Genomic DNA, 18,632 nt, shown 5'->3' on the forward strand with positions numbered 1-18,632 from the left:
CCTTATTAAAGTACTCTCTGATCCGCTGGCACACACTGCTATGCAAAATCCCTACAAGGTGGGAGGAACCTGAAGAAAATCTCTGTGGAGCTTGAAAACTTGTCTCTTCCATTACCAGAAATGAGTCCATTAAAAGATATTACCTCACCCACCTTGTCTCTCTCATCCTGGGACCAGCCTGGCTGCAACATCGCTGCAAACATACAAGATCTAAGTACTATATGTTATCATGCTATGTGAGTAGGGATGAATGTATCACTTCTTCCTCTAAAGCTTGTATGTCGCATTATGGCAGGAGCAAATACGGGAGGGGAGGGGGCTTCCTCATGTGGTGCACCCTCTCCCAGCCTTAAATTCACCACAGGTGCACACAGAGTAGTGAGAGATGGCTGCCAGCATCAGCAGAATGAACTTTGTACGTTAACTGAAATCTCAGTGCAGGAATGGAACAAGTGATACACTCCCCTGTGAGCGGCTGGGCTGCCCTTGAGTGTGAGGGCCCACTCTGCCACAAAACACTTTACTCCTATAGACGTCACAATAACCAGCTCCTGGGGTGTGGCTAAACTCCAGAGAGCTCAGGTTGGCATCTGTGTGCAAAGAGGAATTGAAAGCTGATCTTCCTGCCCCCCGCAATGCTGCCTGGCTATGAGTGTGGCTGTTCCCACTGCCACAGGTCCCTGCGTGGCTGCGCTACCTTCCAATGGCCAAAACTTCAGCTAAGGCTTGCACAGAAGGGCGCAAAAGGGCGTTGCAACCCAACCTCTTTCCCCTACTATGCCAGCTACAGCTGGAGAAGTCCTTAGACTGACTCTATGCCACTAGGAGAGCCTCCTTTCCCTGGGAAGCTCCTCCCAGCACTGGTTAAGCAGTAGCTTTAGAATACAAGGGTGGTGCATCACAATGCACCCATAAGACAGTGGAGAATCTGGCTCAGACCCTCAAGTTTCTTCAAAAAGAAGTCTTCAGCCTTGGAGCAGGGCCTGTCCTTCGTAAGGGCTTGGAAAGCATCGTGCATGCAGTAGGCTCATCAGCACATAAATCATCAAAAAGAGGAGAAAAATACATGGAAATTATGGTGCTTACTGGCTCCATTGATACTGCAATGGAGTTTTCAGAAAATAGATTGTTTACAATAGGGGAAACATTTGTATACTTCTTCCTCTCTGTTGTCTTCAGGCTACGAGAAATGACTGAACAAGGGGAAGGTAGCAAGGACTAATTCAATTTTAGTTCCAAGTCAAAACTAAGGTACTTGTATGTCCCCCATAACCATAATATCTGAGCTCTTTGCAGTGCTTTTAGCCCCATGTTGCCAATGGGGAAATGTGGCACAGCCACTAAGTGACTTGCCCAGGGTCACAAATTCAAGGCTGTGGCAGAGCACAGAATTGAAAGCAGGTCTCCCAACTCCTAGACTAGTGCTCTAATCCCTGGCCAATCCTTCCTCTCAAAGCCTCTTTAAGTTATCCAAGCATTTAAAAATGGCCTTCCATGTTAGTTGAATTTTTGCAAAATGAATTTGCTTGACCTGAGCCCATGCATGCCACAGCTTTCACCTGCAGCTATTTATTTTTGATGATCAGAACCCTTCCCCACTCTCAACAAAGGCTTTCTAGTGGAAATCCTGATACAATGGGGCTGCTCTACTTCAGTGGGAAAGGCATTGTTGTAGAATAGGTATGCCATTAAATCATTTTGGAAAAAAGGCATATGTTTATTACAGAGGCAATTTAAGATTATTTTGCATAGCAACTTTCATCCCAATTAACATTAATCCCTGAAACCAATATTTGATTGCCTGTTAAAATTACGATAATGAGTTGACTGGCTCAGAGATGGCTTGTTCTTTCAGGTTTGTGATTTCCTAGGGTTATTTTAACATAAGAAGAAAACAACTGGGCTCAGATGTGTTTGCACAAAGTAGCGACAATATCTTAGCTACAAGGCTTATTTAAATCTGTTAGTCATGTGCACCGATGCCGTACCTCTCCTTGCAGTAAAGGGGCCTCAATGGTGTAATACCAAACAACTGAAAATGGCTAAGTGGGTGCCATTTAAGTCTAACAGCTGCACTGGTCGCCATTTTCATCCTCAGAAGAGCAAACGACAACAAGCTGCCACCTGACTGAAGAGACTCTGGTGGGAGGGAATATGTCACAAAGCTGAGGTAGAAAAACAAATGGTGGCTGTACAGTCAGAAAGTCTGAACTCACAAGGCAGCACACAGAACACATCTGCCACTCATTCCAGCCAAAGTCGCCACACAGTCCATTGGCTTCTGGCCTCCAGTCCTCCCAGATAATGGACTCGCTTGAACAGGGCAGCTCAGCAAACTGGTTTGTTATAGAAGTGGTTCTCTCCAGGAAAATTTAAGTTGCAAATGAAAAATTATGCTTTAGGGTTTTCAAAGGCACATAAGGGAGTTAAGTACCCAAATCCCATTTGAAAAAATATCAGTGGGCACTTGGAGTACAATTTTCAAAGGTGGCAATGACTTAGGCTGCTAAGTCTCATCAAAAGCCAGTGGCACTTAGGCACTTTTTAAAGGTCTACCCCTACCTTCCTTAGGCTGCTTTGAAAACCTCACTTTTATACCAGTTGTATTTCTACTAGGGCCACTGTTTTCCTGAACTGGCTGAACAAACAAATGGATTTGCAGGGATTAAGTCACAGGCATACAGTTTGCCAGAGATTTACAAAGGTTCCCCCTACTGGATTTGGGCACCTGATTCCCTGCCCTGATGGGTGGCTTTGAAAGCCTTTATTTCTATAGCGCTCCTCTGCCACAAGGTGCTTGAAGCATGAGCCAACAGTGAGAATTTACAGAGTGCAATGAAAGATCCCATCAAAATGAAAACATGCAACCGTTAACCGAGGAACAGCAAGCAAGCGATTAGAAGTGGTAGCTTAGGGTTAGGATGACTGAGCCAATGACTGAAACCATGTCAAGGAGGAGTAAAATTCCAGGCCTTAAAGGCTGACACAGCAAAGGTCCAATCACGTGCTAACGTGAGGCATGAAGATGAACTCCCCAGAAGACCCAGATGGTGCCCGGGGGCAAATTGCAAGCTTGTGGGGGCAGGGCTGAAGTTGAACTAGAGGATTTTGCCACCTGAAATTAACGGAGAGTGGGTGGCTATATTTCCTAGTTGTTTTTGCTAGTCTCAAGCTCAGCTTTTGTGGGTGCCTTGGCGTTTAGGTGAACAGTGCCTGAAGGAGCTTCCCTGCTCCACACGGCAGGCTCAAAAGGGGTGGGAAGAGGCAGCCATTGCTCTGGCTGGCATTCCACAAACCAAGCAGCACAGCTGGAAGGCGAGCAGACAGTATACTGCCCTTCTCAAAGGGGTGCAGCTCAGTGAACCCAGAAGACCAGGGGCATCTTTGGCAGAAACTGAGTTGAACTCATCAGGGTGAAAGTGAGCAAGGACAGGACCTAGCCCCAGCACTCCATCTTCACCTTGCCCTCCTCTTGTGCAGATGCTCTACAGAGAACATCTTAGAGCGCCACAGCCAGGGGCTGAGCCCACCACGGTTTAGGAATCCTTTCGTTAGGGCAACTCATGTTGATTTATGCTAATAGAGATTTGCTCCTGCTGATCCTTGCCGCTTAATTTCTGCTCAGTCACCCCACCACATTATGAATCCCATGTGAACTAATGGCTCTTCCAGGTACAAGGCCTGGAGCCTACTTACTTGCAAAGAGTGCAGCAAACTCAGCCATTGTTTATCTATCTAAGGCACCTCTCACCATGCTGCCTAAGAGCCTCCCATGGGGGAATTGTCATGAAATGCACAACATGTGCCCTGTTGTATAACATAGTCTAATATTGCATGGTCTATAGTAAGAACCTTTGGGCTGGGCCAGGAATGTGCTACAAGAAATATTAAATGAAAATATGTAGCTACTTTCCTACATCAGCATAATATGGACGTTTGCAAAGGTCTAATGTACATGTTGATTTGTATTGCAGATATTTCTGTCTTATCAACAATACCTTATTAAACATCATACTATAATGGTATTTTGCTTTGCCAGTAGAGTAGAATATTTAAATACACATGCTCATCATACTGTATTTCTGACAGGTTCCCATATTAACTACAACTTGTAAGTTGTGGTAGCAAAACACACACACACACACACAAAAAGGTTTTAAACTACAGGCTTTGGAGAAATGATACGAAACTGAAAAAATTATAAGGGTAGATCAAGTTATCACATACTGCATAAATAATGTAAATTTTGAGTGCAATAAGTTATAGCAGCTTCACAATTAGAATAGTAGGACTAGTGTATTAGAGAATCTCTTCATTCTGTCCAGCTGTCTCTCAAAAGTAAGGCTGAAAGTGGCCTCCAGCTTCTAGACTTTAATCCACAGTCATTCTGCTGGCCTGCCCTTGTTTCAGCTTTGCCAAAGACATATGCTTGAGTTTTTGAAGTGATTAGATTTGTCTGGGCTAGAGCCTCAAGGGGAGAACGTGAGGTTTCTGTGTATATTTCTTTTTACACTTCTCTACTGTTGTTTTAACCATGTTTCTGTGTTGTTTAAAGGGATAGTACCAGGATAAAAAACTCCCTTGCAGAATTCTTGCTGGGCCTTTTATGAATGATTTGGCAAGAAGAGAGGCCAGCTGCTACCCCCCAACTCTGCAGAACTGGCACACTGCAGCTCCTTTGTGCGGCTGCTGCAAATCTACATAGCTCTGCTGAAGACGGTGGAGCCACGCTAATTTACACCAGGTGAGGATATGGCCCATCATGCCCAAGAGGCTCGCTGTAGAGGGGTGATCTCACCTAAGATGAGGCTACAGGAAGGGACTGGTAACTATCGCAGGAGGTTTCAGAGTAGCAGCCGTGTTAGTCTGTATTCGCAAAAAGAAAAGGAGTACTTGTGGCACCTTAGAAACTAACAAATTTATTAGAACATAAGCTTTCGTGAGCTACAGCTAACTTCACTTCATCGGAAGTAATGCATCCGATGAAGTGAGCTGTAGCTCACGAAAGCTTATGCTCTAATAAATTTGTTAGTTTCTAAGGTGCCACAAGTACTCCTTTTCTTATCGCAGGAGGTGGATGCCTTCTCTGTATGATTTACAAGTTTGGCCTCAAATAGGAAACTGGTTGGTTCTTAAAACTGCTGTGCTAAGAACTCTTCCCAGGCAGTAATTTTCCTTTTAACTGTTAAGGAAGTGAGCAGCTTCACACTGAAACATGAAGCCATTCTCCTCTCTCCTGCAGTCCCACCCCGTAAGCTCAGGAGAGGTCCCATCCTGCCCCCACTGCTGCCAGCGCTAAACTCCCCATGGCTTCAATGGCGTAAGATTGAGCCCATTGTTTAGGGCACTACTTGGTCAGTTCAGACAGAGCTTAACACAGACCGTCCCCTGACCTCCTCCTAACTCCAGCTGTCACAATGCCTACAGGGCTCAGGAAGCTGGTGGGCTGGGATGGCTGCTTATCATGCTGACCAGCAGTGTCTGTTTCCCTGTGCTCCCCTGTCTGTTTTTCGTATTCACTTGTGGTCTCTCATCTTCCACTTTGACTGTAAACTCTTTGGGGCAGGGACTGTCTTTCTGTTCTGTGTCTGTTCAACATCTAGAGCAGTGGGGTCCTGATCCAGGAGAGTGGGCCCCTGTGCACATTGTGCTCGAGTGTAATTTTCCTTGCTTGTTGTCAGCTTTGGGGGTTTAGGTTTGTAAAAGGAATCCAGTTCACGCAGAAATAAAACATTTCAGTTCACACACATGCAGCTTGTTCCCCTCCACATTAATTGCTGGGCAAAAACCATATTCATGAGTAATTCTGTTTCCCTGTAGCTCAGACTCCTTACAGAGTGGAGTGTTTGACTTGCTTGTTGTGGATTTGTTCGGTTGAAAGAACAAACATCCAGCAAAACCGTGAAAGTTGTTCAGTTTGAATTGCTTTCCCCCCCTCAACCCCCAGACATCACATGCTATCTATTGAGATAGATTATTTTTTAAAATAGTTTCTGGAATTTGGCCAGATCCTGTATATTTGTCAGAAATTGGGAGAACCAACTCAAAAGCGTTGGGTACCACTACATGACCAATTGGCTGGGGGGGGGGGGGCGAGGGGGAGGGAGCATTGACCAAATTAGAACAGCAAAATTTGGCTCTTAATCAGTTCCCTGTTTGCTTTCAGTAGCAGCAGCCGATTTATTCCAACAAAGTAAAACTGACCTCCAGCCACACTGCACTCTTGTGCTCACCTCACCAAAGTATTGACTTATGCCTTGTTATTCCATGAACTATCTTCTCCTTTGGAAGCACTGAGTAACTGGACATTCTATATTTACCTGAGACAAAAACAAATGAATTCAAGTATTAGGTGAGGACCGTTTGCATTAGGACAAAAGCCAGAACAGATTTCCATGCTCAGTGAGATTGTGCTGTTGTTTACCCTAAGGAGAACTGCAGGCTGACTTCTGCTTTGTGCTGCAAAGAAAACAAAGTACAAAATGCTCTAGCCCTTTTCTCTGTGACCTTGAAGCGTGAGCCTCCTTCCCCTCCCCCTCCGCTCTGTTTTTTGTATCCTGCCACTGTCCCCTGTCTCAAACTGGCTCTAAACCTCAGAGGTACTTTCATATCTCAGCTCACTCAGTAGCACTTCCTCCTTTCTCCTCCCTCCCACTAGATGCTGCAACACTCTCCTCCACAGACTCAGTTTAAGCTCACGGGATTTCCAGCTATTTGGGAGGTTAAAGTCCCTCCACTTGTGACAGATCTCCACCTGCCCATAACCATGCCCCCCCCCCAACTTCCTCTAGGACCCTCAGCATTGCCATAGCCATCCTAGCCCACGGCCATCTTGCTCTCTGCTCTGCATTTTTGCAGGGTTTGTTCTCTATCAAATTCTTACATTTGTTCTGTGTGTTGGGTTTGGTCCCTGCCTCCCCCCTCTTCTTTGCAGTTCTTCATCTGCCTCTTTTCCCCACCCATTTCCTTGCCTTTCCAACCCCAACCCCACTCCCTCCGCAGTTCCCTTTCCGTTTCCTCCTCTGCACGTTCTTTCCCCCTTCCTTACCTGACTTTGCTCTCTTCTTGTCACCATGAAAGGTTTTCCTCCCCCCCCCCCGTTGCTGGTGATGGCTCATCTTAAGTGATCACTCTCCTTACGGTGTGTATGATAAAACCCATTGTTTCATGTTCTCTGTGTGTGTATATCAATCTCCCCACTGTATTTTCCACTGAATGCATCCGATGAAGTGAGCTATAGCTCACAAAACCTTATGCTCAAATAAATTTGTTAGTCTCTAAGGTGCCACAAGTCCTCCTTTTCTCTCTTCTTCTGTCCCACTCCTTTGCTGGCTTCCCTGCTCTGCCCCCCTTCATGCACGAAAGAGGGCCTGTCACTACGTCTGTGCCGATTGTATGCTCTAGTACGTTGGGAACTGGACCTTAAAGCCAATGGGCATGTTTTGCCACCAGTTTTAGTGGGAGCATGAGCCAGTGGTAGATTCCTCACCTTTTATCTGGCCTCACTGGGAAGCAAATGAGACATGCACAGGTGCCATCACATTCAACACCTGCCCGCTGAATGCTCACTAAATCTTAGCTCCTGTTACCTCTTAGAAAACTTGGTCCTTTTACTCCACGGATGGGTAAAAGGAGACAGTGATGCAGTCTGTAGGAATGGTGCAATAGTTTCCTTCTCTCAGACTGGTCCTCAATACAAAGAGAGGCTCCCATGGGGAAGTACCCACCCCACTAGAACTGAGCACAGGAGGTGAAAGTATGATCCCTGACTCTGCCTTGGTTGATGATCTGGAATTTACTAAGCCTCTGGGTACTAAACAAGGGTAATTTTCATGGTGAACTCTCAATTTTATTAAATGTTTCCCTGTGTCAGTATTATATGAGAGATGAACCTAAACTGAAAACCCGATAGCTGGAGCCAGGCAGACAGATACTAATGGGCCGAACATGATGTCAACATGTACATTGGCAGATCCAAACTCACACAGATTTCAAAAGTTGTTCAGGTCAGGGACTCCAGACAGGCCCAAGATTGTATGCAAACTTCGAAAAGGAGTTGGGTCTAACGCTAGTTAGGAAATGGGGGTTTCCCCTCTCTTTCCCTCCACCCTCTGAAATGTTTGAAGAAAATGAAAACAATTTCTATGAATTACTTGTGTGTGTTTTTTTTAAATCAAAACTCCTCCAAAAATTCAGTTTTACGCAACCACAAGTTTCAGCAAGTCAGGCAGAAAATTTCAGTAAAACCAAATTTGTGGGTCACCCCCCCAAAAAAGACAATGGTTTTTTTCTGTGTATGGCCAAAAAAATTATTTTACCCCCAATTAAAAAAAAATGGACATTTCACCTAGATTTTTTTTTCGGTAAAATAGCTATCTTCCATTAAAATAAATAGACCTTTTACAGAAAAAGGTTGACCAGCTCTAGTTAGATCTATATTCTTGGCTCAAGCCCATTTCTATTTTACATGTAGAACTCAAAGCACATTGTATCAAAGGGACACAATGCTCCACTGAAATGCAACCACTTCTAGGGTAAAGACAGGCAGCCAACCTCCACCAACATGTGGCACAACTGTAGGTGAAAACACAATGTTGGCCAAGGACACATGAAGTTGATCTATGTACCAAACAAGTAGCCTGTATATGAATTGCCTGGGAAATGCGACTTCAGTGAAATACAGAACACATATAAAATATGTGTGACAAATTACAATGACAAGGTTGTGTTGGCAGATTGTGCAGCCGGGTAATGAAATCCCTGTCCAGAATTCATTGAGCCTTGAGAGGGAAGCAGATGTGGCCAAAAAAGGTCTGCACTGTGACCATACCCAGCTTCTGCACTCAGATTAACAATCAAGACCTTTACAAGCAATAACAATGCGTGAAACCCAAAGGCTGAGACCTCTACACAATGTACAAAAGTGAAATACTGTAAGATGTTGAGGCAGGTGCAAAAAGTCACCAGTGAGAGGACTATAACTTTGAAGGAGGCCTGCAAAGAAATGGAATATGAAAACAAAACTTGGATCAGGCTATAAGGAATTGAAATGCAAGGCCAAGAGCTAGCTACCATACAAGAGGCAACAAAAAGCTGGGTGTCCAGGATGGACACAATTTTACTGTGTCTATGTGGGGGTAATGCAAACAAAACAACCCAACTCCCCTCTACATCCTGGGAACCAAGAATTGCTGCATTGAAAACAAAAAAAAAAACCAACCAACCAACCAATTGATATGGCAAACCTGAAAAACATTTCAGCTGCAAAACTTTCAGCTTCTCTGCACTTACTCAGGCAAAGCTCCTGCTGACGACTGGAAATTTTGCTTGTGCAAAGAGAGCTATATATTCACAAATTTGCTCCTTCCACCTTTATTGGCAAAGCCATCCATCCCCCCTGCCTCCTTCAGGCATCTGCTCAGCCACTTTCCCTCTCCCACCATTTCAGGTCATAATCCTTAACCTGTGAAATCAATCATTTCTCCAGCCATCAATTCTGATGTCACAGCCAGCAAAGGGTCATCACTCCAGACAAGGAATAAAGGAGCAAGAATAAGGATGAACTCTCAAGAAGCAAAGATCCTGTTTTTCATGCAAATGTGCCCCAGCACAATGCTAGGATCTAGTGTGGGAATGTGTTCATTGGACCCACCTTTTAATTAAGAGCTCAAAAACTGAATAAAAGCGTCCAAGGGACTGAACTAGCCACAGCATCCTGGGTAAAAGTCAGGAACTGAGAGGCCAGAGAGCAGACACAAGAATTCCCCTCCTCACAGAGAGATATTGTCATTAGAGTGCAGGATAGCTGTGCTGTACTAGCAGACTGCCTATTTTCAAAAATCCACCCAGCTACCCGGCAGAAGTGATATTTGTCTTCAGGGTCACTGGTCCCTCCATTATCACCTGTTCCATCCTCAGCAACCTTCACAGGTGAAATAAAGTCACAAAGAGTTTTGCCTTGTCCTTTTCCCACCTGCTGATAGAATACATACACCCACTCTCTGGGCTGACACATTGGCAAAATAAAATAATGCCTTAAATAAAGGAATGTTTCATACACTTTTCCAGGAGACAGCAGCACTTCAACTTAGCGCTGCTTGAGATCAGGAGTTCCAGGAATTGGTAGTGCTGCAAATGTAGCCACCTAACACACACACAAGAAAAGTTATACCGTTACTTCAGAAATTAGTCTGGCATACAAAATTTCATACAGGCTGGTCACTTCTAAACTATAAACTAATGCCACGACATTTATTGGATAACCACAGTTACATTTATAAAGATGGCAGATGGATCACAATATTATGTTATATATAAATAAAGATTATTTTATTCAAGACCTAGGCTTCAGTTAAACTGCCATGCCCAGCGGGCATGCAAAAAGCGTGTTTGAAACTATATTTTAGACCTATCATTTATTATATAATGCCCAGGACCACAATCATGAACCACAACCTCATTGTACTAGGTGCTGTACAAACAGAACAAAAAGATCTAAAGAGCTTACAGACCATGTTCCTCTAGCACCTGATGGCCAGATCTCTGCCGCTTGTACCTCTACGGTTCTTTACACCTGTGGAACCGATACCAGAATGGTTCCCATACAGTCATGTATTTCCTGAATTTCTTCCTCTTTAAATGCCCAGTTGGCAGAAGGCTCTGGTTTCAGCGTGTTCCAGGTGCCAGCTGTTAAGAGATGGAGCAAGCTACATTGAAAGGAAGGACAAAAGACTGGTACAACCCTGTCACTCATGGAAGTGTCGTTTGAGTTGCAGACAGTGTTTGTAAAGGAAGGGTTGCTGAATGCGGGGAACTAAGCAACAGCCTGGCTCAATTTGTATTCTCCAGGGTAGGAAAAACCAGCAAGTCTTGTGCTACATTTTCAACTTTAACCGAATGAGAAACTGCAAGGTGCCAACCGTCTCCACACAAGGATAGGAGAAGCAATTCAGCTTTCTCACCATCCATACAACAGTCAAACCAGTCCATCCCAGAGCAACAAATCAAAACCCAAACAGGTGTATTTGGGGTGATGGACCAGGGGAGAGGTTAATATTTTTCCTTGGTATTTTGGATTTTTTTCAGCTTGAGCAATCTGTAGCTATTCTCTTTGCTTTAGGTCAACACTCATAGAGCATCCACTTGAAAAATATCGTTTCAGACATTTCCCTCTTTCTTCTGCTAACAGTATTCATTATGCAGTCTCTTTGTGAATACCATGTGCCAAGTCCTTTCTCCCCAGGAGTATTCTCCCTTTACAAAGCAAAATCATAACATGGTGACATGATTCAAGCTTGGCAAACTCTTTTGCTGATGTTAAACCAGTGCCTTTCAGGGCTCTCACTGCTGCTTTTTAGCCCTCAATATAGATGGCGCACCCAGCTGACCACATGTGCAGGAACCTCCCACGATACCATTACATATGAAATGCTGACATTTATATTTGATGTCCCAATGGATCTGCGTGTGTATTTTAACAAATGTTAGTACTTGCAAAGGCTGCTGGATTGACAAAATGTATCATGTTTTAGCTTATGGGATGTACAGACTCTTTTTTAAAGGGATAATTCTTGCTATTAACTTAATAAAAAAGTTTGTATCAGAAAACTCTGGGTGTAAGAGGCAGAAATCCAGAAATAATTAAAAAAATAATAGTACACACCCAATAAGAAAAACATTATTGGTTTAAAGTAGTAGTCCCACCAGAATTCTTGGTAGCAATTGCATTTCTTTCAAGAGGGAAAAAAAGATCTCTAAATAAAAAGCAGCAGTGGTCCGCCTGTTACTAGAGCTTGAGTAGAAAAAGCACAGAACTGTAATACCCTTTAGCAGGGAGACTTTTTCCATCTTCACTGCTGTTATCAGTTTTTGTAGTTGCAAAATAAAAATGCTTTGCCCTTATATGTTGTCTAGCAGAGGATTTGAAAGCTTTGCAAAATGTAATATGTTTAGTTTCACCGCTCAGTTGGGCGGCAGGTAGGTATAATTCCCATTTTACATCAGTAAAAACTGCAGCAGAGAGCTAAGGGGATCCAGTGAAGTCTCACTGAAGTCAACAGAAAGACTTCAGTAGCTCACACAGGAAGTCTGTGGCAGAGTTGCAAGTAGAATCCAGGATTTCTGACTTCCCATCCTTTGTTCTAACTACAAGCCCCATTCTTCCTCTCACTTAATGGGGCCTCACAGAATAGGCCCCAATGTCTGTAAAGTGCTTTGGGATCCTCAGATGAAAGGCACTATAAAAGTGAAAAGTATTGTGTACATATAATAAATGCCTCAAAGCAGCCCTGTCTACATTCTTCCCACGGCATATGGGGAAAAGGCTTCAGAGAGATTAAGTGATGTGCCCAAGGTCACATGAGAAGCCAGTGGCAAACCCCAATGCTTGAGAACCCAGGAGAACAGCTCTAACCACTAGATTAGAAGCTCCTTCAGGCTTTCCCAGTCTCTATGTAACAACCCCCTTTCAAACACATTAACCATTTGGAGACATCTTCTTTACCATGAGGCTCACAGAAACATAAATTCCCTCCTAGCCTCTTTATTCCTTAGGCTCCCTTCCCCTCAAATTCCACAGTTTCCCCTAGATTTCTCCTCCTTCAGTCCCCAAAGCCCAGTCATCCCTCCTCAAAAATCACCCACCCAAATACCTCACCTTTTACTTGATCCTCCAAAGTCTCCAGGTTTCTCTCTGCTTCCTTCAAACTCCCTCTGCCCACCAGGTCTCCCAGAAACTGACATTCTGTCCCTCCCAGATGGTACTTATCTCCCAGTCCCTGACACCCTGCCTTCATTGTTACTCTTTCACTCCCACTCTCAAGACTCCCTTTGACTTCAGTCAGCTTTGGATCAGGCCCCCAGCCCGGAGCGTGCACGTGTGGGGGTATGGAGCTGGCTGCAATTCCTGGCTCTGCCACAGACTTGCTACATGACCTCGGGAAAGTCTCTCTGTGCCTCTGCGGCCCATTTGCAAAGTGGAGACAATATTTCCTGAGCTCACAGGTAGGGGGAAGGAGGGCTAGGAGGCACTCAGGTACAAAGCTGATGAAAAAAACAACAACCCTTATTCAGGGCAGGGATTGGTCTGTAAATGAAGCACAGGACCACACACTGAATGACAAGAATAAAACAAATCAATATTGAATGGCTGTCTCATTCACTAAGCACCATCCATCCCTGTGCACCTAGTAAGGCAAAGGTTCTGTGGGGGGAAAACAGCATACAATCATATCAAAATTGGCTGTGCTGTAAAGCAGACACACAAGTGGGCAGAGTTAAGGCTACATAGCCAACCTTATTTTAATATAATAACTTCTGAGTTTTCAAACACTCTGCAATCTTTACATTAGTTTCATGTAATTTTTTGGTGTGCAGCTATTTGTTTATTCACTGAGACTTCTGGGCTGTGAGAAGCTGGCAATTTTTAAATCAAGATTGGATGTTTTTCTAAAAGAGCTGCTCTAGGAATTATTTTGAGGAAGTTCTCTGGCCTCTCCTATACAGGCGGTCAGACTAGATGATTACAGTGTTTCCTTCTGGTCTTGGAGTCTACAATTCCTTGTACACTTGCCACACTAAAATCCCAGGAAACCCCATAAATAAAACTGTCATTTAGAATGAAGCATAAAATCCTTCCGCCACAACTCAAACCCTGAAAAAAATTCAAGAAATGCCAAGTTATGGAATACCCCAACTCCCACACAGCAGTTTTCATGGACTCCAGTGACGGACTCCACTTCTTTATAAAGAACTTCCATTTGCTTCCAAGAAACAAAGAAACACTACACCCAAACACATTTACCTCCTTCACAGCATCAGATAAAAAACTTTAATTACTACCGCTTGCTCCCATCAGGATCACATGGCACAGCCCAAACTTTAACCTGTGGTACACATATGTCAGTGCTAAGTATTTGCTAATGTTGCTGAGGTTGTCATTAATGTTCTGCCATCATGCAAGTGAGATCAGTGTGTTGCGTGCAGAGTGCTGAATCATCTGCTGGAGGTGGAAGGGAATTCCTTGTGAAGCTACACAATCTGGTACTGCCAGCAGAGTATGTTCGGTGCACCTGTAGCTCTGGTTAAGAGGTGTCATATAACTTGGCATTTTCTTGCTCTTCAAAGTTTACAGTAGGTATATGCCACACTGAGACTACATGTAAAAGGAATTAAGGAATACACAGAAAAATTATTTCTAGTATCCCCTCACCCACCCAGAATACCAGCACCCAAGGTGTCATTCTGAAACAAAAATGCTTGATGTGCTATCCTTTTAAAATGTACCAGGGGAACTGGACAGCTCTGGTGATTAGTAATGGTCGGATATGGTGTTTTCATCTCTGGGGAGCTGATGTGAATATAGCCAAAGTTCACAGTAACAAGCTCATAGACTTTAAGATCAGAAGGGACCAGCATGATCATCTAGTCTGACCTCCTGCACATTGCAGGCCACAGAACCTCAGACACCCACTCCTGACCCCTAACCTCTGGCTGAGTTACTGAAGTCCTCAAACCATGATTTAAAGACTTCAAGTTACAGAGATTTCACCATTTACTCTAGTTTAAACTTGCAAGCGAACTGTGCCCCACGCTGCAGAAGGTGGTAAAAAAACCCCAGAGCCTTTGCCAATCTGACCCGGGGCAAAATTCCTTCCTGACCCCAAATATGGCCATCAATTAGACCTTGAGCATGTGGGCAAGACCCACCAGCCAGGCACCTGGGAAAGAATTCTCTTTAGTAACTCAGAGCGCACCCTAGCTAGCCTCCCATCACTGACCGATTGGGATATTTGCTGAAAGCAGTCGCACATCGGCTACATGCCATTGTAGGCAGTCTCATCATACCATCCCCTCCATAAACTTATCAAGCTCAGTCTTGAAGCCAGTTTTTTTTTTTTTTTTGCCCCCACTGGCTTCAAGACAGTCCAGTGGCTGTTGGACAGCACATTAGGTGAAATGAGCCTGTGATGTCAGTTTGCTTCCTACTGGATAAGGTAAATATTACCAACTCACTGGACCTCCGCCTCCTTGTTGGCTGACTGAGGAGGCCTAGGTACTCTCTTATCATGGCTAAGGCATGGGGGACACTGCCATTGCTGCCCCATGGGCTCTAGCCCTGTCCTGTAGGCCTGGTCCGCAAGGCTCGCACTTCTCACCAGTGCTTCCCTGTTACTAAATGCCCAGTCCACCCTTGTTGGGCCCCAGCTTGGGAATAAGGTTTGCACAGCCATGATGGGCTTTTCAAAGGAGATTAAAGGAATAAAGCATCCAGCTCGAGAAGCAGCCCGGTTCCCCAGTGAGAATGCCTTGCGCCAGGCACGCTAGGGATGAAAGCCAAGGTGCATCTCAGCACAACACCCTTCCCTCCATTCAGGGTACAGCTCCTGCCAATGCATTCCCCCAACTCTCCAGGAGGCAGCACCCCCCAATGCACAGTCCCCCCCCAGCTTATACCCCCAATGCACACATCCCAGCTCTGAGGGTGTGATACTTCCCCCCCCCAACACAATCCCCAAGCTGATCCCCCCACTGTACACCCCAGCTTTCCAGGGTAAAGCATGCCCCCAATCCACAATTCCTCCAGCTCCCCCCAGTGCAAGCCTCCCCCCCACAGCTCTCTGGGGGGAGCACTGAACAACATCCCCCCCAGCTCTCCAGAGTGTCCAGTACACCTCTGCCCCACACCCAGCACCCCAGCCCCAGCACTGAGTGGCACAGGGCCAGGTTGGCAGTCTCTGGCTCTGACCGATCCATCCACCTGGGCGCTTGGCCTGGCTCATACTGGCTGCAGCTACTTCAGGGCAACCCTCCCCCCACCCAGGGCACAGTTCCACTCCCCCCCCCAACATTGTCCACGCCAGCATACAGCCCAGCGCACAGCCCCGCTCCACCACATTACCCCTCCCGAAGAGCACAACCCCCCCGCCTCCTCCCCAGGGCATTGCCCCCCAGCCCATAGCTCTGCCTTCCCTGGGGCTCCATCCCTCCCAATTCACAGCCATGCCTCCTATCACATATTCCTGCTTCCCCTGGGGCATCATACCCCTCCCCTCAAAAAGATTAAATACTTTCCACTGCAACAGTAACTCAGAATGATGTTAAACAGCAGCTACTAAAGTTGAACATTTTTAAATCAGTAAGTCCAAATAACTTGTATCCAAGAGATTTAAAGGAGCTGGCCGAGGAGCTCCCTGGCCTATACATTTTGATTTCCAAAAAGTTTTGGAACACTGAGGAGCTCCATAGGACTGGATCAAAGCAATATTTAAATGGGATGACCTGGGTAATTATAGGCCTGTCAGCCTGAGATCTATCCCAGGCAAAATAGAGATTTAAAGGAGGGTAATGTAATGCCAATCAGCATGGTTTTATGGAAAACAGGTCATATCAAACTAACTTGATATAATTTTTTGATGAGATTACAAGACTGATAAAGGTAGTAGTGTTTAGGTAATATACTTAGACTACTGTCAGGCACTACATAACATCTTGATTAATAAATTAGAACAATACAAAATTAACATCACACGTTAATAACCTGGCTAATTGATAGATCTTAAAATGTAATTTTATATGTGTAATCATCGAGTGGATGCGTTTTTAATAGGTCCCACAGGGATCGGTTCTTGGCCCTATACTATTTAACATCTTCATCAATGACCTGGAAAAAACAAAATCATTACAGATGAAGTCTGCAGATGACACAAAGATTGGGGTGGGGGTAAATGATGAAGAGGGCAGGTCAGAGATACAGAGCGATCTGGATCGCTTGGCAAGCTGGGCGCAAACAATATGTGTTTCAATACAGATAACTGTACGGGTGTGCAAAGCATCAGGCCATACTTACAGGAAGTAAGCTCTGGGAAGCAGTGATTGTGAAAAAGACTTCAGGGGTCATCATGACGGATAATCAGTTGAATGTGAGCTTCCAGTGCAATACTGTGACCAAAAGGGCGGACGTGATCCTTGGATGCACAGAGAACATTGAGTAGGAGTAGAAATATTATATTACCTCTGAATTTGGCATTGGTGGGACCACTACTGGAATCCCATGTCCAGCTCTGCTGATCACAGTTCAAGGAAGATGTTGATAAATTGGTGTCCGTTCAGAGACTAAAACGATTAAAGGACTGGAAAACAGGCCTTTCTGTGATAGATTCAAGGAGCTAGACCTGTTTACTTTATCAAAAAACAAGTTAAGGGGCTACACGATCAGTGTATAAGTGCTTATGCGAGGAAGAGAAATGTGATGGTAGAGAACTCTTCAGACTAGCAAAGTTCTAACACCGTCCAATGGCAGGGAGTTGAAGTTAACCAAATTCAGACAGGAAATAAGGTACAAACTTTTAACAATGAGGGTACCTAACCACTGGAAAAAACTTACCGAGGGCTGTGGTGAATTCTCCATCACTGGACATTTTTAAATCCGGACTGGACGTTTTTCCAAAAGGTCTGCTCTAGTTCAGCCACAGCTATTGGACTGGAAGCAGGAATTAATTAACACCGGGAAGTCCTATGACTGGTGTCATGCAGCAGGTCAGACTAGAGACAATGGAGCCTTCTGGCCTTAGACCCAGGGCAGAGGAGGGCCACCCTTTCCCCTCCCACCAGGGCACAGCCTACTCCTCCAGGGCCATGTCCCCTCCTTAACTGAACAGCCTTCTTCGCCCCTAATTCTCAGTGTCTCTTGACCCCAGCCCCATCACCCCCCCTCAGTGCCGTGCCCAGCCCAGCTTCCCCCAGCCCCATCACTCCCCCCTCAGTGCCGTGCCCAGCCCAGCTTCCCCCAGCCCCATCACTCCCCCCTCAGTGCCGTGCCCAGCCCAGCTTCCCCCAGCCCCATCACCCCCCCTCAGTGCCGTGCCCAGCCCAGCTTCCCCCAGCCCCATCACCCCCCCTCAGTGCCGTGCCCAGCCCAGCTTCCCCCAGCCCCATCACCCCCCCCTCAGTGCCGTGCCCAGCCCAGCTTCCCCCAGCCCAGCCCAGCCCCCCCCCAGTGCCGTGCCCAGCCCAGCTTCCCCCAGCCCCATCACTCCCCCCTCAGTGCCGTGCCCAGCCCAGCTTCCCCCAGCCCCATCACTCCCCCCTCAGTGCCGTGCCCAGCCCAGCTTCCCCCAGCCCCATCACTCCCCCCTCAGTGCCGTGCCCAGCCCAGCTTCCCCCAGCCCCATCACCCCCCTCAGTGCGGTGCCCAGCCCAGCTTCCCCCAGCCCCATCACCCCCCTCAGTGCCGTGCCCAGCCCAGCTTCCCCCAGCCCCATCACCCCCCCTCAGTGCCGTGCCCAGCCCAGCTTCCCCCAGCCCCATCACTCCCCCCTCAGTGCCGTGCCCAGCCCAGCTTCCCCCAGCCCCATCACCCCCCCCCTCAGTGCCGTGCCCAGCCCAGCTTCCCCCAGCCCCATCACTCCCCCCCTCAGTGCCGTGCCCAGCCCAGCTTCCCCCAGCCCCATCACCCCCCCCCTCAGTGCCGTGCCCAGCCCAGCTTCCCCCAGCCCCATCACTCCCCCCTCAGTGCCGTGCCCAGCCCAGCTTCCCCCAGCCCCATCACTCCCCCCTCAGTGCCGTGCCCAGCCCAGCTTCCCCCAGCCCCATCACCCCCCTCAGTGCGGTGCCCAGCCCAGCTTCCCCCAGCC

The 18,632-nt window shown here is 46.4% G+C and overlaps 2 long non-coding RNA genes across 2 annotated transcripts; one reads left to right on the forward strand and one right to left on the reverse strand.

Moving 5' to 3' along the window:
* Positions 1-3,785: 3,785 nt before the first annotated feature.
* LOC122455756 lies at positions 3,786-5,982 on the forward strand. The gene is made up of 2 exons (XR_006274213.1): positions 3,786-4,841; positions 5,074-5,982. It is a non-coding gene; the product is annotated as an uncharacterized LOC122455756 (long non-coding RNA).
* A 2,381-nt stretch (positions 5,983-8,363) lies between these two features.
* Positions 8,364-17,689, reverse strand: LOC119861228. Its single transcript, XR_006274212.1, has 4 exons — positions 17,384-17,689; positions 16,847-16,964; positions 10,512-10,686; positions 8,364-10,144 (listed from the first exon to the last, which is right to left on the reverse strand). It is a non-coding gene; the product is annotated as an uncharacterized LOC119861228 (long non-coding RNA).
* Between the last annotated feature and the right edge of the window lie 943 nt (positions 17,690-18,632).

Source organism: Dermochelys coriacea, chromosome 9, assembly GCF_009764565.3.
Source record: "Dermochelys coriacea isolate rDerCor1 chromosome 9, rDerCor1.pri.v4, whole genome shotgun sequence".
Lineage (NCBI taxonomy): Eukaryota > Metazoa > Chordata > Testudines > Dermochelyidae > Dermochelys > Dermochelys coriacea.